The 22,939-nt window shown below is 34.7% G+C and overlaps 4 non-coding genes across 4 annotated transcripts; all 4 read left to right on the forward strand.

Annotated features, from left to right (window-relative positions):
• The first annotated feature begins 11,355 nt into the window (after positions 1-11,355).
• Positions 11,356-11,429, forward strand: TRNAN-AUU (transfer RNA asparagine (anticodon AUU)). Its single transcript has one exon. It is a non-coding gene; the product is annotated as a tRNA-Asn (tRNA).
• A 2,265-nt stretch (positions 11,430-13,694) lies between these two features.
• On the forward strand, positions 13,695-13,768 carry TRNAN-AUU (transfer RNA asparagine (anticodon AUU)). Its single transcript has one exon. It is a non-coding gene; the product is annotated as a tRNA-Asn (tRNA).
• A 4,600-nt stretch (positions 13,769-18,368) lies between these two features.
• Positions 18,369-18,442, forward strand: TRNAN-AUU (transfer RNA asparagine (anticodon AUU)). Its single transcript has one exon. It is a non-coding gene; the product is annotated as a tRNA-Asn (tRNA).
• A 1,095-nt stretch (positions 18,443-19,537) lies between these two features.
• On the forward strand, positions 19,538-19,611 carry TRNAN-AUU (transfer RNA asparagine (anticodon AUU)). The gene has a single exon. It is a non-coding gene; the product is annotated as a tRNA-Asn (tRNA).
• The last annotated feature ends 3,328 nt before the right edge of the window (positions 19,612-22,939 follow it).

Here is a 22,939-nt window from a genome sequence, read left to right on the forward strand (position 1 = left end):
TGAAAAGTGTCCACAAAGCCAAGTCTCTGATTAACACCTTTGTAAGGATGGTTTTTCACCTATTACTAAATTAAACTTGCTTCATTGGAAAGGCAGCAAGATGCATCCTCATTTCAATGTCTACTGAAATAATACAGGTTGACACCAGGAAACATTAACGCCACTGCATCCTTGCTGCTTTCTCATGTGGAAGTCTGTTTAATGTGAAAACAAGGTGATATCTAATTAGCACACAGGTAAGGAATTAAGAAAATCTTTATTTAAGGGTGAAGATGTTTCTCACAAAATCGTTGCCCCAATGCATCATTGAAATTCAAGCTGGAAAGATGATTTTAATATATCACTTGTACATTTTGTATTGCTCTTCTGGTGACAATGTAGTTTGTTTTTGTCAATTACCATTTTAATAATAGGGTAAAGAAAATGAAGTGGATTTTTGAAAGAAAACAATACTGTCAATATACTATTAAAACAAATTAAAATGGTAAAAGTTATTGTACTTTAAGTAAAAATAAAAGAGCCAAAATATCAATCCCAGTTTTGGATTACTTTAATTAACAAAAAAAAATGCATATAGCAGAGGATAGTTTCAATCTGCCTACCTCTGGGTTATTGGCCCAGCATGCTTCCATTGCAGTACTCTGCTGCACATGTAAGTGCAAGAGATCCTGAAGCACTCACTCATCATGGGAAAGTACCAATGTGTTTCTTTGTTGGTTGATGGAAGAAACATCTTACAAAAACTCTCCAGATTATTGACTTTTTTAAGTTTTTCTAGGAAACGTTTTAGATGAATGCTTATTAGCATTTGTCAGTATGTACTTTTTGCAAAGTGTCTCTGTGGCGCAATCAGTTAGTGTGTACGGCTATTAACCAAAAGGTTGGTGGTTCAATCCCACCCAGGGACGTAATTGACATTGTTATCAGATTTTGGTGATCTTTAAGTAGACAAGTCAAATTTCATACCCCCTGTTATGGTGTAGGGTACCTGGCCTTCTCTGATGTAATCAGAGTTAGATTTGATTCAGTGATTTTATAAAAACATCTAGGAAGCACAATTTAGCAGTGGGTTGCAGAGAAAAAGAAATATGCTGGCAAAAAAATCAAATTGCGTGATTAAACAGCTCTTCATTTTCTGGCTTTATTTTTATGCTAACAAATTTGTTCTCTGAAAAGTGTCCACAAAGCCAAGTCTCTGATTAACACCTTTGTAAGGATGGTTTTTCACCTATTACTAAATTAAACTTGCTTCATTGGAAAGGCAGCAAGATGCATCCTCATTTCAATGTCTACTGAAATAATACAGGTTGACACCAGGAAACATTAACGCCACTGCATCCTTGCTGCTTTCTCATGTGGAAGTCTGTTTAATGTGAAAACAAGGTGATATCTAATTAGCACACAGGTAAGGAATTAAGAAAATCTTTATTTAAGGGTGAAGATGTTTCTCACAAAATCGTTGCCCCAATGCATCATTGAAATTCAAGCTGGAAAGATGATTTTAATATATCACTTGTACATTTTGTATTGCTCTTCTGGTGACAATGTAGTTTGTTTTTGTCAATTACCATTTTAATAATAGGGTAAAGAAAATGAAGTGGATTTTTGAAAGAAAACAATACTGTCAATATACTATTAAAACAAATTAAAATGGTAAAAGTTATTGTACTTTAAGTAAAAATAAAAGAGACAAAATATCAATCCCAGTTTTGGATTACTTTAATTAACAAAAAAAAATGCATATAGCAGAGGATAGTTTCAATCTGCCTACCTCTGGGTTATGGGCCCAGCATGCTTCCATTGCAGTACTCTGCTGCACATGTAAGTGCAAGAGATCCTGAAGCACTCACTCATCATGGGAAAGTACCAATGTGTTTCTTCGTTGGTTGATGGAAGAAACATCTTACAAAAACTCTCCAGATTATTGACTTTTTAAAGTTTTTCTAGGAAACGTTTTAGATGAATGCTTATTAGCCTTTGTCAGTATGGACTTTCGCAAAGTGTCTCTGTGGCGCAATCAGTTAGTATGTACGGCTATTAACCAAAAGGTTGGTGGTTCAATCGCACCCAGGGACCTAATTGACCTTGTTATCAGATTTTGGTGATCTTTAAGTAGACAAGTCAAAATTTCAAATCCCCTGTTATGGTGTAGGGTACCTGGCCTTCTCTGATGTAATCAGAGTTAGATTTGATTCAGTGATTTTATAAAAACAGCTAGGAAGCACAATTTAGCAGTGGGTTGCAGAGAAAAAAAATATGCTGGCAGAAAAATCCAATTGAGTGATTAAACAGCTCTTTATTTTCTGGCTTTATTTTTATGCTAACAAATTTGTTCTCTGAAAAGTGTCCACAAAGCCAAGTCTCTGATTAACACCTTTGTAAGGATGGTTTTTCACCTATTACTAAATTAAACTTGCTTCATTGGAAAGGCAGCAAGATGCATCCTCATTTCAATGTCTACTGAAATAATACAGGTTGACACCAGGAAACATTAACGCCACTGCATCCTTGCTGCTTTCTCATGTGGAAGTCTGTTTAATGTGAAAACAAGGTGATATCTAATTAGCACACAGGTAAGGAATTAAGAAAATCTTTATTTAAGGGTGAAGATGTTTCTCACAAAATCGTTGCCCCAATGCATCATTGAAATTCAAGCTGGAAAGATGATTTTAATATATCACTTGTACATTTTGTATTGCTCTTCTGGTGACAATGTAGTTTGTTTTTGTCAATTACCATTTTAATAATAGGGTAAAGAAAATGAAGTGGATTTTTGAAAGAAAACAATACTGTCAATATACTATTAAAACAAATTAAAATGGTAAAAGTTATTGTACTTTAAGTAAAAATAAAAGAGCCAAAATATCAATCCCAGTTTTGGATTACTTTAATTAACAAAAAAAAATGCATATAGCAGAGGATAGTTTCAATCTGCCTACCTCTGGGTTATTGGCCCAGCATGCTTCCATTGCAGTACTCTGCTGCACATGTAAGTGCAAGAGATCCTGAAGCACTCACTCATCATGGGAAAGTACCAATGTGTTTCTTCGTTGGTTGATGGAAGAAACATCTTACAAAAACTCTCCAGATTATTGACTTTTTTAAGTTTTTCTAGGAAACGTTTTAGATGAATGCTTATTAGCATTTGTCAGTATGTACTTTTTGCAAAGTGTCTCTGTGGCGCAATCAGTTAGTGTGTACGGCTATTAACCAAAAGGTTGGTGGTTCAATCCCACCCAGGGACGTAATTGACATTGTTATCAGATTTTGGTGATCTTTAAGTAGACAAGTCAAATTTCATACCCCCTGTTATGGTGTAGGGTACCTGGCCTTCTCTGATGTAATCAGAGTTAGATTTGATTCAGTGATTTTATAAAAACATCTAGGAAGCACAATTTAGCAGTGGGTTGCAGAGAAAAAGAAATATGCTGGCAAAAAAATCAAATTGCGTGATTAAACAGCTCTTCATTTTCTGGCTTTATTTTTATGCTAACAAATTTGTTCTCTGAAAAGTGTCCACAAAGCCAAGTCTCTGATTAACACCTTTGTAAGGATGGTTTTTCACCTATTACTAAATTAAACTTGCTTCATTGGAAAGGCAGCAAGATGCATCCTCATTTCAATGTCTACTGAAATAATACAGGTTGACACCAGGAAACATTAACGCCACTGCATCCTTGCTGCTTTCTCATGTGGAAGTCTGTTTAATGTGAAAACAAGGTGATATCTAATTAGCACACAGGTAAGGAATTAAGAAAATCTTTATTTAAGGGTGAAGATGTTTCTCACAAAATCGTTGCCCCAATGCATCATTGAAATTCAAGCTGGAAAGATGATTTTAATATATCACTTGTACATTTTGTATTGCTCTTCTGGTGACAATGTAGTTTGTTTTTGTCAATTACCATTTTAATAATAGGGTAAAGAAAATGAAGTGGATTTTTGAAAGAAAACAATACTGTCAATATACTATTAAAACAAATTAAAATGGTAAAAGTTATTGTACTTTAAGTAAAAATAAAAGAGACAAAATATCAATCCCAGTTTTGGATTACTTTAATTAACAAACAAAAAATGCATATAGCAGAGGATAGTTTCAATCTGCCTACCTCTGGGTTATGGGCCCAGCATGCTTCCATTGCTGTACTCTGCTGCACATGTAAGTGCAAGAGATCCTGAAGCACTCACTCATCATGGGAAAGTACCAATGTGTTTCTTCGTTGGTTGATAGAAGAAACATCTTACAAAAACTCTCCAGATTATTGACTTTTTTAAGTTTTTCTAGGAAACGTTTTAGATGAATGCTTATTAGCCTTTGTCAGTATGAACTTTTGCAAAGTGTCTCTGTGGCGCAATCAGTTAGTATGTATGGCTATTAACCAAAAGGTTGGTGGTTCAATCCCACCCAGGGACCTAATTGACCTTGTTATCAGATTTTGGTGATCTTTAAGTAGACAAGTCAAATTTCATACCCCCTGTTATGGTGTAGGGTACCTGGCCTTCTCTGATGTAATCAGAGTTAGATTTGATTCAGTGATTTTATAAAAACATCTAGGAAGCACAATTTAGCAGTGGGTTGCAGAGAAAAAGAAATATGCTGGCAAAAAAATCAAATTGCGTGATTAAACAGCTCTTCATTTTCTGGCTTTATTTTTATGCTAACAAATTTGTTCTCTGAAAAGTGTCCACAAAGCCAAGTCTCTGATTAACACCTTTGTAGGGATGGTTTTTCACCTATTACTAAATTAAACTTGCTTCATTGGAAAGGCAGCAAGATGCATCCTCATTTCAATGTCTACTGAAATAATACAGGTTGACACCAGGAAACATTAACGCCACTGCATCCTTGCTGCTTTCTCATGTGGAAGTCTGTTTAATGTGAAAACAAGGTGATATCTAATTAGCACACAGGTAAGGAATTAAGAAAATCTTTATTTAAGGGTGAAGATGTTTCTCACAAAATCGTTGCCCCAATGCATCATTGAAATTCAAGCTGGAAAGATGATTTTAATATATCACTTGAACATTTTGTATTGCTCTTCTGGTGACAATGTAGTTTGTTTTTGTCAATTACCATTTTAATAATAGGGTAAAGAAAATTAAGTGGATTTTTTAAAGAAAACAATACTGTCAATATACTATTAAAACAAATTAAAATGGTAAAAGTTATTGTACTTTAAGTAAAAATAAAAGAGCCAAAATATCAATCCCAGTTTTGGATTACTTTAATTAACAAACAAAAAAATGCATATAGCAGAGGATAGTTTCAATCTGCCTACCTCTGGGTTATGGGCCCAGCATGCTTCCATTGCTGTACTCTGCTGCACATGTAAGTGCAAGAGATCCTGAAGCACTCACTCATCATGGGAAAGTACCAATGTGTTTCTTCGTTGGTTGATAGAAGAAACATCTTACAAAAACTCTCCAGATTATTGACTTTTTTAAGTTTTTCTAGGAAACGTTTTAGATGAATGCTTATTAGCATTTGTCAGTATGTACTTTTTGCAAAGTGTCTCTGTGGCGCAATCAGTTAGTGTGTACGGCTGTTAACCAAAAGGTTGGTGGTTCAATCCCACCCAGGGACGTAATTGACATTGTTATCAGATTTTGGTGATCTTTAAGTAGACAAGTCAAATTTCATACCCCCTGTTATGGTGTAGGGTACCTGGCCTTCTCTGATGTAATCAGAGTTAGATTTGATTCAGTGATTTTATAAAAACATCTAGGAAGCACAATTTAGCAGTGGGTTGCAGAGAAAAAGAAATATGCTGGCAAAAAAACCAAATTGCGTGATTAAACAGCTCTTCATTTTCTAGCTTTATTTTTATGCTAACAAATTTGTTCTCTGAAAAGTGTCCACAAAGCCAAGTCTCTGATTAACACCTTTGTAGGGATGGTTTTTCACCTATTACTAAATTAAACTTGCTTCATTGGAAAGGCAGCAAGATGTATCCTCATTTCAATGTCTACTGAAATAATACAGGTTGACACCAGGAAACATTAACGCCACTGCATCCTTGCTGCTTTCTCATGTGGAAGTCTGTTTAATGTGAAAACAAGGTGATATCTAATTAGCACACAGGTAAGGAATTAAGAAAATCTTTATTTAAGGGTGAAGATGTTTCTCACAAAATCGTTGCCCCAATGCATCATTGAAATTCAAGCTGGAAAGATGATTTTAATATATCACTTGTACATTTTGTATTGCTCTTCTGGTGACAATGTAGTTTGTTTTTGTCAATCACCATTTTAATAATAGGGTAAAGAAAATGAAGTGGATTTTTGAAAGAAAACAATACTGTCAATATACTATTAAAACAAATTAAAATAGTAAAAGTTATTGTACTTTAAGTAAAAATAAAAGAGACAAAATATCAATCCCAGTTTTGGATTACTTTAATTAACAAAAAAAAATGCATATAGCAGAGGATAGTTTCAATCTGCCTACCTCTGGGTTATGGGCCCAGCATGCTTCCATTGCAGTACTCTGCTGCACATGTAAGTGCAGGAGATCCTGAAGCACTCACTCATCATGGGAAAGTACCAATGTGTTTCTTCGTTGGTTGATGGAAGAAACATCTTACAAAAACTCTCCAGATTATTGACTTTTTAAAGTTTTTCTAGGAAACGTTTTAGATGAATGCTTATTAGCCTTTGTCAGTATGGACTTTCGCAAAGTGTCTCTGTGGCGCAATCGGTTAGTATGTACGGCTATTAACCATAAGGTTGGTGGTTCAATCCCACCCAGGGACCTAATTGGCCTTGTTATCAGATTTTGGTGATCTTTAAGTAGACAAGTCAAAATTTCAAACCCCCTGTTATGGTGTAGGGCACCTGGCCTTCTCTGATGTAATCAGAGTTAGATTTGATTCAGTGATTTTATAAAAACAGCTAGGAAGCACAATTTAGCAGTGGGTTGCAGAGAAAAAAAATATGCTGGCAGAAAAATCCAATTGAGTGATTAAACAGCTCTTCATTTTCTGGCTTTATTTTTATGCTAACAAATTTGTTCTCTGAAAAGTGTCCACAAAGCCAAGTCTCTGATTAACACCTTTGTAAGGATGGTTTTTCACCTATTACTAAATTAAACTTGATTCATTGGAAAGGCAGCAAGATGCATCCTCATTTCAATGTCTACTGAAATAATACAAGTTGACACCAGGAAACATTAACGCCACTGCATCCTTGCTGCTTTCTCATGTGGAAGTCTGTTTAATGTGAAAACAAGGTGATATCTAATTAGCACACAGGTAAGGAATTAAGAAAATCTTTATTTAAGGGTGAAGATGTTTCTCACAAAATCGTTGCCCCAATGCATCATTGAAATTCAAGCTGGAAATATGATTTTAATATATCACTTGTACATTTTGTATTGCTCTTCTGGTGACAATGTAGTTTGTTTTTGTCAATTACCATTTTAATAATAGGGTAAAGAAAATGAAGTGGATTTTTGAAAGAAAACAATACTGTCAATATACTATTAAAACAAATTAAAATGGTAAAAGTTATTGTACTTTAAGTAAAAATAAAAGAGACAAAATATCAATCCCAGTTTTGGATTACTTTAATTAACAAAAAAAAATGCATATAGCAGAGGATAGTTTCAATCTGCCTACCTCTCGGTTATGAGCCCAGCATGCTTCCATTGCAGTACTCTGCTGCACATGTAAGTTCAAGAGATCCTGAAGCACTCACTCATCATGGGAAAGTACCAATGTGTTTCTTCGTTGGTTGATGGAAGAAACATCTTACAAAAACTCTCCAGATTATTGACTTTTTAAAGTTTTTCTAGGAAACGTTTTAGATGAATGCTTATTAGCCTTTGTCAGTATGGACTTTTGCAAAGTGTCTCTGTGGTGCAATCAGTTAGTATGTACGGCTATTAACCAAAAGGTTGGTGGTTCAATCCCACCCAGGGACCTAATTGACCTTGTTATCAGATTTTGGTGATCTTTAAGTAGACAAGCCAAATTTCATACCCCCTGTTATGGTGTAGGGTACCTGGCCTTCTCTGATGTAATCAGAGTTAGATTTGATTCAGTGATTTTATAAAAACATCTAGGAAGCACAATTTAGCATTGGGTTGCAGAGAAAAAGAAATATGCTGGCAAAAAAATCAAATTGCGTGATTAAACAGCTCTTCATTTTCTGGCTTTATTTTTATGCTAACAAATTTGTTCTCTGAAAAGTGTCCACAAAGCCAAGTCTCTGATTAACACCTTTGTAGGGATGGTTTTTCACCTATTACTAAATTAAACTTGCTTCATTGGAAAGGCAGCAAGATGTATCCTCATTTCAATGTCTACTGAAATAATACAGGTTGACACCAGGAAACATAAACGCCACTGCATCCTAGCTGCTTTCTCATGTGGAAGTCTGTTTAATGTGAAAACAAGGTGATATCTAATTAGCACACAGGTAAGGAATTAAGAAAATCTTTATTTAAGGGTGAAGATGTTTCTCACAAAATTGTTGACCCAATGCATCATTGAAATTCAAGCTGGAAAGATGATTTTAATATATCACTTGTACATTTTGTATTGCTCTTCTGGTGACAATGTAGTTTGTTTTTATCAATTACCATTTTAATAATAGGGTAAAGAAAATGAAGTGGATTTTTGAAAGAAAACAATACTGTCAATATACTATTAAAACAAATTAAAATGGTAAAAGTTATTGTACTTTAAGTAAAAATAAAAGAGACAAAATATCAATCCCAGTTTTGGATTACTTTAATTAACAAAAAAAATGCATATAGCAGAGGATAGTTTCAATCTGCCTACCTCTGGGTTATGGGCCCAGCATGCTTCCATTGCAGTACTCTGCTGCACATGTAAGTGCAAGAGATCCTGAAGCACTCACTCATCATGGGAAAGTACCAATGTGTTTCTTCGTTGGTTGATGGAAGAAACATCTTACAAAAACTCTCCAGATTATTGACTTTTTAAAGTTTTTCTAGGAAACGTTTTAGATGAATGCTTATTAGCCTTTGTCAGTATGGACTTTTGCAAAGTGTCTCTGTGGCGCAATCGATTAGTGTGTTTGGCTATTAACCAAAAGGTTGGTGGTTCAATCCCACCCAGGGACGTAATTAACCTTGTGATCAGATTTTGGTGATATTTAAGTAGACAAGTCAAAATTTCAAACCTCCTCTTATGGTGTAGGGTACATGGCCTTCTTTGATGTAATCAGAGTTAGATTTGATTCAGTGATTTTATAAAAAACAGCTAGGAAGCACAATTTAGCAGTGGGTTGCAGAGAAAAAGAAATATGCTGGCAAAAAAATCCAATTGAGTGATTAAACAGCTCTTCATTTTCTGGCTTTATTTTTATGCTAACAAATTTGTTCTCTGAAAAGTGTCCACAAAGCCAAGTCTCTGATTAACACCTTTGTAAGGATGGTTTTTCACCTATTACTAAATTAAACTTGCTTCATTGGAAAGGCAGCAAGATGCATCCTCATTTCAATGTGTACTGAAATAATACAAGTTGACACCAGGAAACATTAACGCCACTGCATCCTTGCTGCTTTCTCATGTGGTCATGTGGAAGTCTGTTTAATGTGAAAACAAGGTGATATCTAATTAGCACACAGGTAAGGAATTAAGAAAATCTTTATTTAAGGGTGAAGATGTTTCTCACAAAATTGTTGACCCAATGCAACATTGAAATTCAAGCTGGAAAGATGATTTTAATATATCACTTGTACATTTTGTATTGCTCTTCTGGTGACAATGTAGTTTGTTTTTGTCAATTACCATTTTAATAATAGGGTAAAGAAAATGAAGTGGATTTTTGAAAGAAAACAATACTGTCAATATACTATTAAAACAAATTAAAATGGTAAAAGTTATTGTACTTTAAGTAAAAATAAAAGAGACAAAATATCAATCCCAGTTTTGGATTACTTTAATTAACAAAAAAAAATGCATATAGCAGAGGATAGTTTCAATCTGCCTACCTCTCGGTTATGAGCCCAGCATGCTTCCATTGCAGTACTCTGCTGCACATGTAAGTTCAAGAGATCCTGAAGCACTCACTCATCATGGGAAAGTACCAATGTGTTTCTTCGTTGGTTGATGGAAGAAACATCTTACAAAAACTCTCCAGATTATTGACTTTTTAAAGTTTTTCTAGGAAACGTTTTAGATGAATGCTTATTAGCCTTTGTCAGTATGGACTTTTGCAAAGTGTCTCTGTGGTGCAATCAGTTAGTATGTACGGCTATTAACCAAAAGGTTGGTGGTTCAATCCCACCCAGGGACCTAATTGACCTTGTTATCAGATTTTGGTGATCTTTAAGTAGACAAGTCAAATTTCATACCCCCTGTTATGGTGTAGGGTACCTGGCCTTCTCTGATGTAATCAGAGTTAGATTTGATTCAGTGATTTTATAAAAACATCTAGGAAGCACAATTTAGCATTGGGTTGCAGAGAAAAAGAAATATGCTGGCAAAAAAATCAAATTGCGTGATTAAACAGCTCTTCATTTTCTGGCTTTATTTTTATGCTAACAAATTTGTTCTCTGAAAAGTGTCCACAAAGCCAAGTCTCTGATTAACACCTTTGTAGGGATGGTTTTTCACCTATTACTAAATTAAACTTGCTTCATTGGAAAGGCAGCAAGATGTATCCTCATTTCAATGTCTACTGAAATAATACAGGTTGACACCAGGAAACATTAACGCCACTGCATCCTAGCTGCTTTCTCATGTGGAAGTCTGTTTAATGTGAAAACAAGGTGATATCTAATTAGCACACAGGTAAGGAATTAAGAAAATCTTTATTTAAGGGTGAAGATGTTTCTCACAAAATTGTTGACCCAATGCATCATTGAAATTCAAGCTGGAAAGATGATTTTAATATATCACTTGTACATTTTGTATTGCTCTTCTGGTGACAATGTAGTTTGTTTTTGTCAATTACCATTTTAATAATAGGGTAAAGAAAATGAAGTGGATTTTTGAAAGAAAACAATACTGTCAATATACTATTAAAACAAATTAAAATGGTAAAAGTTATTGTACTTTAAGTAAAAATAAAAGAGACAAAATATCAATCCCAGTTTTGGATTACTTTAACAAAAAAAATGCATATAGCAGAGGATAGTTTCAATCTGCCTACCTCTGGGTTATGGGCCCAGCATGCTTCCATTGCAGTACTCTGCTGCACATGTAAGTGCAAGAGATCCTGAAGCACTCACTCATCATGGGAAAGTACCAATGTGTTTCTTCGTTGGTTGATGGAAGAAACATCTTACAAAAACTCTCCAGATTATTGACTTTTTAAAGTTTTTCTAGGAAACGTTTTAGATGAATGCTTATTAGCCTTTGTCAGTATGGACTTTTGCAAAGTGTCTCTGTGGCGCAATCGGTTAGTGTGTTTGGCTATTAACCAAAAGGTTGGTGGTTCAATCCCACCCAGGGACGTAATTAACCTTGTGATCAGATTTTGGTGATATTTAAGTAGACAAGTCAAAATTTCAAACCTCCTCTTATGGTGTAGGGTACATGGCCTTCCCTGATGTAATCAGAGTTAGATTTGATTCAGTGATTTTATAAAAAACAGCTAGGAAGCACAATTTAGCAGTGGGTTGCAGAGAAAAAGAAATATGCTGGCAAAAAAATCCAATTGAGTGATTAAACAGCTCTTCATTTTCTGGCTTTATTTTTATGCTAACAAATTTGTTCTCTGAAAAGTGTCCACAAAGCCAAGTCTCTGATTAACACCTTTGTAAGGATGGTTTTTCACCTATTACTAAATTAAACTTGCTTCATTGGAAAGGCAGCAAGATGCATCCTCATTTCAATGTGTACTGAAATAATACAAGTTGACACCAGGAAACATTAACGCCACTGCATCCTTGCTGCTTTCTCATGTGGAAGTCTGTTTAATGTGAAAACAAGGTGATATCTAATTAGCACACAGGTAAGGAATTAAGAAAATCTTTATTTAAGGGTGAAGATGTTTCTCACAAAATTGTTGACCCAATGCAACATTGAAATTCAAGCTGGAAAGATGATTTTAATATATCACTTGTACATTTTGTATTGCTCTTCTGGTGACAATGTAGTTTGTTTTTGTCAATTACCATTTTAATAATAGGGTAAAGAAAATGAAGTGGATTTTTGAAAGAAAACAATACTGTCAATATACTATTAAAACAAATTAAAATGGTAAAAGTTATTGTACTTTAAGTAAAAATAAAAGAGACAAAATATCAATCCCAGTTTTGGATTACTTTAATTAACAAAAAAAAAATGCATATAGCAGAGGATAGTTTCAATCTGCCTACCTCTCGGTTATGAGCCCAGCATGCTTCCATTGCAGTACTCTGCTGCACATGTAAGTTCAAGAGATCCTGAAGCACTCACTCATCATGGGAAAGTACCAATGTGTTTCTTCGTTGGTTGATGGAAGAAACATCTTACAAAAACTCTCCAGATTATTGACTTTTTAAAGTTTTTCTAGGAAACGTTTTAGATGAATGCTTATTAGCCTTTGTCAGTATGGACTTTTGCAAAGTGTCTCTGTGGTGCAATCAGTTAGTATGTACGGCTATTAACCAAAAGGTTGGTGGTTCAATCCCACCCAGGGACCTAATTGACCTTGTTATCAGATTTTGGTGATCTTTAAGTAGACAAGTCAAAATTTCAAACCCCCTGTTATGGTGTAGGGTACCTGGCCTTCTCTGATGTAATCAGAGTTAGATTTGATTCAGTGATTTTATAAAAACAGCTAGGAAGCACAATTTAGCAGTGGGTTGCAGAGAAAAAAAATATGCTGGCAGAAAAATCCAATTGAGTGATTAAACAGCTCTTTATTTTCTGGCTTTATTTTTATGCTAACAAATTTGTTCTCTGAAAAGTGTCCACAAAGCCAAGTCTCTGATTAACACCTTTGTAAGGATGGTTTTTCACCTATTACTAAATTAAACTTGCTTCATTGGAAAGGCAGCAAGATGCATCCTCATTTCAATGTCTACTGAAATAATACAGGTTGACACCTGGAAACAATAACGCCACTGCATCCTTGCTGCTTTCTCATGTGGAAGTCTGTTTAATGTGAAAACAAGGTGATATCTAATTAGCACACAGGTAAGGAATTAAGAAAATCTTTATTTAAGGGTGAAGATGTTTCTCACAAAATCGTTGCCCCAATGCATCATTGAAATTCAAGCTGGAAAGATGATTTTAATATATCACTTGTACATTTTGTATTGCTCTTCTGGTGACAATGTAGTTTGTTTTTGTCAATTACCATTTTAATAATAGGGAAAAGAAAATGAAGTGGATTTTTGAAAGAAAACAATACTGTCAATATACTATTAAAACAAATTAAAATGGTAAAAGTTATTGTACTTTAAGTAAAAATAAAAGAGACAAAATATCAATCCCAGTTTTGGATTACTTTAATTAACAAAAAAAAACGCATATAGCAGAGGATAGTTTAAATCTGCCTACCTCTGGGTTATGGGCCCAGCATGCTTCCATTGCAGTACTCTGCTGCACATGTAAGTGCAAGAGATCCTGAAGCACTCACTCATCATGGGAAAGTACCAATGTGTTTCTTCGTTGGTTGATGGAAGAAACATCTTACAAAAACTCTCCAGATTATTGACTTTTTAAAGTTTTTCTAGGAAACGTTTTAGATGAATGCTTATTAGCCTTTGTCAGTATGGACTTTTGCAAAGTGTCTCTGTGGCGCAATCGGTTAGTGTGTTTGGCTATTAACCAAAAGGTTGGTGGTTCAATCCCACCCAGGGATGTAATTAACCTTGTGATCAGATTTTGGTGATATTTAAGGAGACAAGTCAAAATTTCAAACCTCCTCTTATGGTGTAGGGTACATGGCCTTCTCTGATGTAATCAGAGTTAGATTTGATTCAGTGATTTTATAAAAAACAGCTAGGAAGCACAATTTAGCAGTGGGTTGCAGAGAAAAAAAATATGCTGGCAGAAAAATCCAATCGAGTGATTAAACAGCTCTTCATTTTCTGGCTTTATTTTTATGCTAACAAATTTGTTCTCTGAAAAGTGTCCACAAAGCCAAGTCTCTGATTAACACCTTTGTAAGGATGGTTTTTCACCTATTACTAAATTAAACTTGCTTCATTGGAAAGGCAGCAAGATGCATCCTCATTTCAATGTCTACTGAAATAATACAAGTTGACACCAGGAAACATTAACGCCACTGCATCCTTGCTGCTTTCTCATGTGGAAGTCTGTTTAATGTGAAAACAAGGTGATATCTAATTAGCACACAGGTAAGGAATTAAGAAAATCTTTATTTAAGGGTGAAGATGTTTCTCACAAAATTGTTGACCCAATGCAACATTGAAATTCAAGCTGGAAAGATGATTTTAATATATCACTTGTACATTTTGTATTGCTCTTCTGGTGACAATGTAGTTTGTTTTTGTCAATTACCATTTTAATAATAGGGTAAAGAAAATGAAGTGGATTTTTGAAAGAAAACAATACTGTCAATATACTATTAAAACAAATTAAAATGGTAAACGTTATTGTACTTTAAGTAAAAATAAAAGAGACAAAATATCAATCCCAGTTTTGGATTACTTTAACAAAAAAAAAAATGCATATAGCAGAGGATAGTTTCAATCTGCCTACCTCTCGGTTATGAGCCCAGCATGCTTCCATTGCAGTACTCTGCTGCACATGTAAGTTCAAGAGATCCTGAAGCACTCACTCATCATGGGAAAGTACCAATGTGTTTCTTCGTTGGTTGATGGAAGAAACATCTTACAAAAACTCTCCAGATTATTGACTTTTTAAAGTTTTTCTAGGAAACGTTTTAGATGAATGCTTATTAGCCTTTGTCAGTATGGACTTTTGCAAAGTGTCTCTGTGGCGCAATCAGTTAGTATGTACGGCTATTAACCAAAAGGTTGGTGGTTCAATCCCACCCAGGGACCTAATTGACCTTGTTATCAGATTTTGGTGATCTTTAAGTAGACAAGTCAAATTTCATACCCCCTGTTATGGTGTAGGGTACCTGGCCTTCTCTGATGTAATCAGAGTTAGATTTGATTCAGTGATTTTATAAAAACAGCTAGGAAGCACAATTTAGCAGTGGGTTGCAGAGAAAAAAAATATGCTGGCAGAAAAATCCAATTGCGTGATTAAACAGCTCTTTATTTTCTGGCTTTATTTTTATGCTAACAAATTTGTTCTCTGAAAAGTGTCCACAAAGCCAAGTCTCTGATTAACACCTTTGTAAGGATGGTTTTTCACCTATTACTAAATTAAACTTGCTTCATTGGAAAGGCAGCAAGATGCATCCTCATTTCAATGTCTACTGAAATAATACAGGTTGACACCAGGAAACATTAACGCCACTGCATCCTTGCTGCTTTCTCATGTGGAAGTCTGTTAAATGTGAAAACAAGGTGATATCTAATTAGCACACAGGTAAGGAATTAAGAAAATCTTTATTTAAGGGTGAAGATGTTTCTCACAAAATCGTTGCCCCAATGCATCATTGAAATTCAAGCTGGAAAGATGATTTTAATATATCACTTGTACATTTTGTTTTGCTCTTCTGGTGACAATGTAGTTTGTTTTTGTCAATTACCATTTTAATAATAGGGTAAAGAAAATGAAGTGGATTTTTGAAAGAAAACAATACTGTCAATATACTATTAAAACAAATTAAAATGGTAAAAGTTATTGTACTTTAAGTAAAAATAAAAGAGCCAAAATATCAATCCCAGTTTTGGATTACTTTAATTAACAAACAAAAAAATGCATATAGCAGAGGATAGTTTCAATCTGCCTACCTCTGGGTTATGGGCCCAGCATGCTTCCATTGCTGTACTCTGCTGCACATGTAAGTGCAAGAGATCCTGAAGCACTCACTCATCATGGGAAAGTACCAATGTGTTTCTTCGTTGGTTGATAGAAGAAACATCTTACAAAAACTCTCCAGATAATTGACTTTTTTAAGTTTTTCTAGGAAACGTTTTAGATGAATGCTTATTAGCATTTGTCAGTATGTACTTTTTGCAAAGTGTCTCTGTGGCGCAATCAGTTAGTGTGTACGGCTATTAACCAAAAGGTTGGTGGTTCAATCCCACCCAGGGACGTAATTGACCTTGTTATCAGATTTTGGTGATCTTTAAGTAGACAAGTCAAATTTCATACCCCCTGTTATGGTGTAGGGTACCTGGCCTTCTCTGATGTAATCAGAGTTAGATTTGATTCAGTGATTTTATAAAAACATCTAGGAAGCACAATTTAGCAGTGGGTTGCAGAGAAAAAGAAATATGCTGGCAAAAAAACCAAATTGCGTGATTAAACAGCTCTTCATTTTCTGGCTTTATTTTAATGCTAACAAATTTGTTCTCTGAAAAGTGTCCACAAAGCCAAGTCTCTGATTAACACCTTTGTAGGGATGGTTTTTCACCTATTACTAAATTAAACTTGCTTCATTGGAAAGGCAGCAAGATGTATCCTCATTTCAATGTCTACTGAAATAATACAGGTTGACACCAGGAAACATTAACGCCACTGCATCCTTGCTGCTTTCTCATGTGGAAGTCTGTTTAATGTGAAAACAAGGTGATATCTAATTAGCACACAGGTAAGGAATTAAGAAAATCTTTATTTAAGGGTGAAGATGTTTCTCACAAAATTGATGACCCAATGCAACATTGAAATTCAAGCTGGAAAGATGATTTTAATATATCACTTGTACATTTTGTTTTGCTCTTCTGGTGACAATGTAGTTTGTTTTTGTCAATTACCATTTTAATAATAGGGTAAAGAAAATGAAGTGGATTTTTGAAAGAAAACAATACTGTCAATATACTATTAAAACAAATTAAAATGGTAAAAGTTATTGTACTTTAAGTAAAAATAAAAGAGCCAAAATATCAATCCCAGTTTTGGATTACTTTAATTAACAAACAAAAAAATGCATATAGCAGAGGATAGTTTCAATCTGCCTACCTCTGGGTTATGGGCCCAGCATGCTTCCATTGCTGTACTCTGCTGCACATGTAAGTGCAAGAGATCCTGAAGCACTCACTCATCATGGGAAAGTACCAATGTGTTTCTTCGTTGGTTGATAGAAGAAACATCTTACAAAAACTCTCCAGATTATTGATTTTTTTAAGTTTTTCTAGGAAACGTTTTAGATGAATGCTTATTAGCATTTGTCAGTATGGACTTTTGCAAAGTGTCTCTGTGGCGCAATCAGTTAGTGTGTACGGCTATTAACCAAAAGGTTGGTGGTTCAATCCCACCCAGGGACGTAATTGACCTTGTTATCAGATTTTGGTGATCTTTAAGTAGACAAGTCAAATTTCATACCCCCTGTTATGGTGTAGGGTACCTGGCCTTCTCTGATGTAATCAGAGTTAGATTTGATTCAGTGATTTTATAAAAACATCTAGGAAGCACAATTTAGCAGTGGGTTGCAGAGAAAAAGAAATATGCTGGCAAAAAAATCAAATTGCGTGATTAAACAGCTCTTCATTTTCTGGCTTTATTTTTATGCTAACAAATTTGTTCTCTGAAAAGTGTCCACAAAGCCAAGTCTCTGATTAACACCTTTGTAGGGATGGTTTTTCACCTATTACTAAATTAAACTTGCTTCATTGGAAAGGCAGCAAGATGTATCCTCATTTCAATGTCTACTGAAATAATACAGGTTGACACCAGGAAACATTAACGCCACTGCATCCTTGCTGCTTTCTCATGTGGAAGTCTGTTTAATGTGAAAACAAGGTGATATCTAATTAGCACACAGGTAAGGAATTAAGAAAATCTTTATTTAAGGGTGAAGATGTTTCTCACAAAATTGTTGACCCAATGCATCATTGAAATTCAAGCTGGAAAGATGATTTTAATATATCACTTGTACATTTTGTATTGCTCTTCTGGTGACAATGTAGTTTGTTTTTGTCAATTACCATTTTAATAATAGGGTAAAGAAAATGAAGTGGATTTTTGAAAGAAAACAATACTGTCAATATACTATTAAAACAAATTAAAATGGTAAAAGTTATTGTACTTTAAGTAAAAATAAAAGAGACAAAATATCAATCCCAGTTTTGGATTACTTTAATTAACAAAAAAAATGCATATAGCAGAGGATAGTTTCAATCTGCCTACCTCTGGGTTATGGGCCCAGCATGCTTCCATTGCAGTACTCTGCTGCACATGTAAGTGCAAGAGATCCTGAAGCACTCACTCATCATGGGAAAGTACCAATGTGTTTCTTCGTTGGTTGATGGAAGAAACATCTTACAAAAACTCTCCAGATTATTGACTTTTTAAAGTTTTTCTAGGAAACGTTTTAGATGAATGCTTATTAGCCTTTGTCAGTATGGACTTTTGCAAAGTGTCTCTGTGGCGCAATCGGTTAGTGTGTTTGGCTATTAACCAAAAGGTTGGTGGTTCAATCCCACCCAGGGACGTAATTAACCTTGTGATCAGATTTTGGTGATATTTAAGTAGACAAGTCAAAATTTCAAACCTCCTCTTATGGTGTAGGGTACATGGCCTTCTCTGATGTAATCAGAGTTAGATTTGATTCAGTGATTTTATAAAAAACAGCTAGGAAGCACAATTTAGCAGTGGGTTGCAGAGAAAAAAAATATGCTGGCAGAAAAATCCAATCGAGTGATTAAACAGCTCTTCATTTTCTGGCTTTATTTTTATGCTAACAAATTTGTTCTCTGAAAAGTGTCCACAAAGCCAAGTCTCTGATTAACACCTTTGTAAGGATGGTTTTTCACCTATTACTAAATTAAACTTGCTTCATTGGAAAGGCAGCAAGATGCATCCTCATTTCAATGTCTACTGAAATAATACAGGTTGACACCAGGAAACATTAACGCCACTGCATCCTTGCTGCTTTCTCATGTGGAAGTCTGTTTAATGTGAAAACAAGGTGATATCTAATTAGCACACAGGTAAGGAATTAAGAAAATCTTTATTTAAGGGTGAAGATGTTTCTCACAAAATCGTTGCCCCAATGCATCATTGAAATTCAAGCTGGAAAGATGATTTTAATATATCACTTGTACATTTTGTATTGCTCTTCTGGTGACAATGTAGTTTGTTTTTGTCAATTACCATTTTAATAATAGGGTAAAGAAAATGAAGTGGATTTTTGAAAGAAAACAATACTGTCAATATACTATTAAAACAAATTAAAATGGTAAAAGTTATTGTACTTTAAGTAAAAATAAAAGAGACAAAATATCAATCCCAGTTTTGGATTACTTTAATTAACAAAAAAAAACGCATATAGCAGAGGATAGTTTAAATCTGCCTACCTCTGGGTTATGGGCCCAGCATGCTTCCATTGCAGTACTCTGCTGCACATGTAAGTGCAAGAGATCCTGAAGCACTCACTCATCATGGGAAAGTACCAATGTGTTTCTTCGTTGGTTGATGGAAGAAACATCTTACAAAAACTCTCCAGATTATTGACTTTTTAAAGTTTTTCTAGGAAACGTTTTAGATGAATGCTTATTAGCCTTTGTCAGTATGGACTTTTGCAAAGTGTCTCTGTGGCGCAATCGGTTAGTGTGTTTGGCTATTAACCAAAAGGTTGGTGGTTCAATCCCACCCAGGGATGTAATTAACCTTGTGATCAGATTTTGGTGATATTTAAGGAGACAAGTCAAAATTTCAAACCTCCTCTTATGGTGTAGGGTACATGGCCTTCTCTGATGTAATCAGAGTTAGATTTGATTCAGTGATTTTATAAAAAACAGCTAGGAAGCACAATTTAGCAGTGGGTTGCAGAGAAAAAAAATATGCTGGCAGAAAAATCCAATCGAGTGATTAAACAGCTCTTCATTTTCTGGCTTTATTTTTATGCTAACAAATTTGTTCTCTGAAAAGTGTCCACAAAGCCAAGTCTCTGATTAACACCTTTGTAAGGATGGTTTTTCACCTATTACTAAATTAAACTTGCTTCATTGGAAAGGCAGCAAGATGCATCCTCATTTCAATGTCTACTGAAATAATACAAGTTGACACCAGGAAACATTAACGCCACTGCATCCTTGCTGCTTTCTCATGTGGAAGTCTGTTTAATGTGAAAACAAGGTGATATCTAATTAGCACACAGGTAAGGAATTAAGAAAATCTTTATTTAAGGGTGAAGATGTTTCTCACAAAATTGTTGACCCAATGCAACATTGAAATTCAAGCTGGAAAGATGATTTTAATATATCACTTGTACATTTTGTATTGCTCTTCTGGTGACAATGTAGTTTGTTTTTGTCAATTACCATTTTAATAATAGGGTAAAGAAAATGAAGTGGATTTTTGAAAGAAAACAATACTGTCAATATACTATTAAAACAAATTAAAATGGTAAACGTTATTGTACTTTAAGTAAAAATAAAAGAGACAAAATATCAATCCCAGTTTTGGATTACTTTAACAAAAAAAAAAATGCATATAGCAGAGGATAGTTTCAATCTGCCTACCTCTCGGTTATGAGCCCAGCATGCTTCCATTGCAGTACTCTGCTGCACATGTAAGTTCAAGAGATCCTGAAGCACTCACTCATCATGGGAAAGTACCAATGTGTTTCTTCGTTGGTTGATGGAAGAAACATCTTACAAAAACTCTCCAGATTATTGACTTTTTAAAGTTTTTCTAGGAAACGTTTTAGATGAATGCTTATTAGCCTTTGTCAGTATAGACTTTTGCAAAGTGTCTCTGTGGCGCAATCAGTTAGTATGTACGGCTATTAACCAAAAGGTTGGTGGTTCAATCCCACCCAGGGACCTAATTGACCTTGTTATCAGATTTTGGTGATCTTTAAGTAGACAAGTCAAAATTTCAAACCCCCTGTTATGGTGTAGGGTACCTGGCCTTCTCTGATGTAATCAGAGTTAGATTTGATTCAGTGATTTTATAAAAACAGCTAGGAAGCACAATTTAGCAGTGGGTTGCAGAGAAAAAAAATATGCTGGCAGAAAAATCCAATTGCGTGATTAAACAGCTCTTTATTTTCTGGCTTTATTTTTATGCTAACAAATTTGTTCTCTGAAAAGTGTCCACAAAGCCAAGTCTCTGATTAACACCTTTGTAAGGATGGTTTTTCACCTATTACTAAATTAAACTTGCTTCATTGGAAAGGCAGCAAGATGCATCCTCATTTCAATGTCTACTGAAATAATACAGGTTGACACCAGGAAACATTAACGCCACTGCATCCTTGCTGCTTTCTCATGTGGAAGTCTGTTAAATGTGAAAACAAGGTGATATCTAATTAGCACACAGGTAAGGAATTAAGAAAATCTTTATTTAAGGGTGAAGATGTTTCTCACAAAATCGTTGCCCCAATGCATCATTGAAATTCAAGCTGGAAAGATGATTTTAATATATCACTTGTACATTTTGTTTTGCTCTTCTGGTGACAATGTAGTTTGTTTTTGTCAATTACCATTTTAATAATAGGGTAAAGAAAATGAAGTGGATTTTTGAAAGAAAACAATACTGTCAATATACTATTAAAACAAATTAAAATGGTAAAAGTTATTGTACTTTAAGTAAAAATAAAAGAGCCAAAATATCAATCCCAGTTTTGGATTACTTTAATTAACAAACAAAAAAATGCATATAGCAGAGGATAGTTTCAATCTGCCTACCTCTGGGTTATGGGCCCAGCATGCTTCCATTGCTGTACTCTGCTGCACATGTAAGTGCAAGAGATCCTGAAGCACTCATTCATCATGGGAAAGTACCAATGTGTTTCTTCGTTGGTTGATAGAAGAAACATCTTACAAAAACTCTCCAGATAATTGACTTTTTTAAGTTTTTCTAGGAAACGTTTTAGATGAATGCTTATTAGCATTTGTCAGTATGTACTTTTTGCAAAGTGTCTCTGTGGCGCAATCAGTTAGTGTGTACGGCTATTAACCAAAAGGTTGGTGGTTCAATCCCACCCAGGGACGTAATTGACCTTGTTATCAGATTTTGGTGATCTTTAAGTAGACAAGTCAAATTTCATACCCCCTGTTATGGTGTAGGGTACCTGGCCTTCTCTGATGTAATCAGAGTTAGATTTGATTCAGTGATTTTATAAAAACATCTAGGAAGCACAATTTAGCAGTGGGTTGCAGAGAAAAAGAAATATGCTGGCAAAAAAACCAAATTGCGTGATTAAACAGCTCTTCATTTTCTGGCTTTATTTTAATGCTAACAAATTTGTTCTCTGAAAAGTGTCCACAAAGCCAAGTCTCTGATTAACACCTTTGTAGGGATGGTTTTTCACCTATTACTAAATTAAACTTGCTTCATTGGAAAGGCAGCAAGATGTATCCTCATTTCAATGTCTACTGAAATAATACAGGTTGACACCAGGAAACATTAACGCCACTGCATCCTTGCTGCTTTCTCATGTGGAAGTCTGTTTAATGTGAAAACAAGGTGATATCTAATTAGCACACAGGTAAGGAATTAAGAAAATCTTTATTTAAGGGTGAAGATGTTTCTCACAAAATTGATGACCCAATGCAACATTGAAATTCAAGCTGGAAAGATGATTTTAATATATCACTTGTACATTTTGTTTTGCTCTTCTGGTGACAATGTAGTTTGTTTTTGTCAATTACCATTTTAATAATAGGGTAAAGAAAATGAAGTGGATTTTTGAAAGAAAACAATACTGTCAATATACTATTAAAACAAATTAAAATGGTAAAAGTTATTGTACTTTAAGTAAAAATAAAAGAGCCAAAATATCAATGCCAGTTTTGGATTACTTTAATTAACAAACAAAAAAATGCATATAGCAGAGGATAGTTTCAATCTGCCTACCTCTGGGTTATGGGCCCAGCATGCTTCCATTGCTGTACTCTGCTGCACATGTAAGTGCAAGAGATCCTGAAGCACTCACTCATCATGGGAAAGTACCAATGTGTTTCTTCGTTGGTTGATAGAAG

Source organism: Pseudophryne corroboree, unplaced genomic scaffold (genome assembly GCF_028390025.1).
Source record: "Pseudophryne corroboree isolate aPseCor3 unplaced genomic scaffold, aPseCor3.hap2 scaffold_798, whole genome shotgun sequence".
NCBI lineage: Eukaryota > Metazoa > Chordata > Amphibia > Anura > Myobatrachidae > Pseudophryne > Pseudophryne corroboree.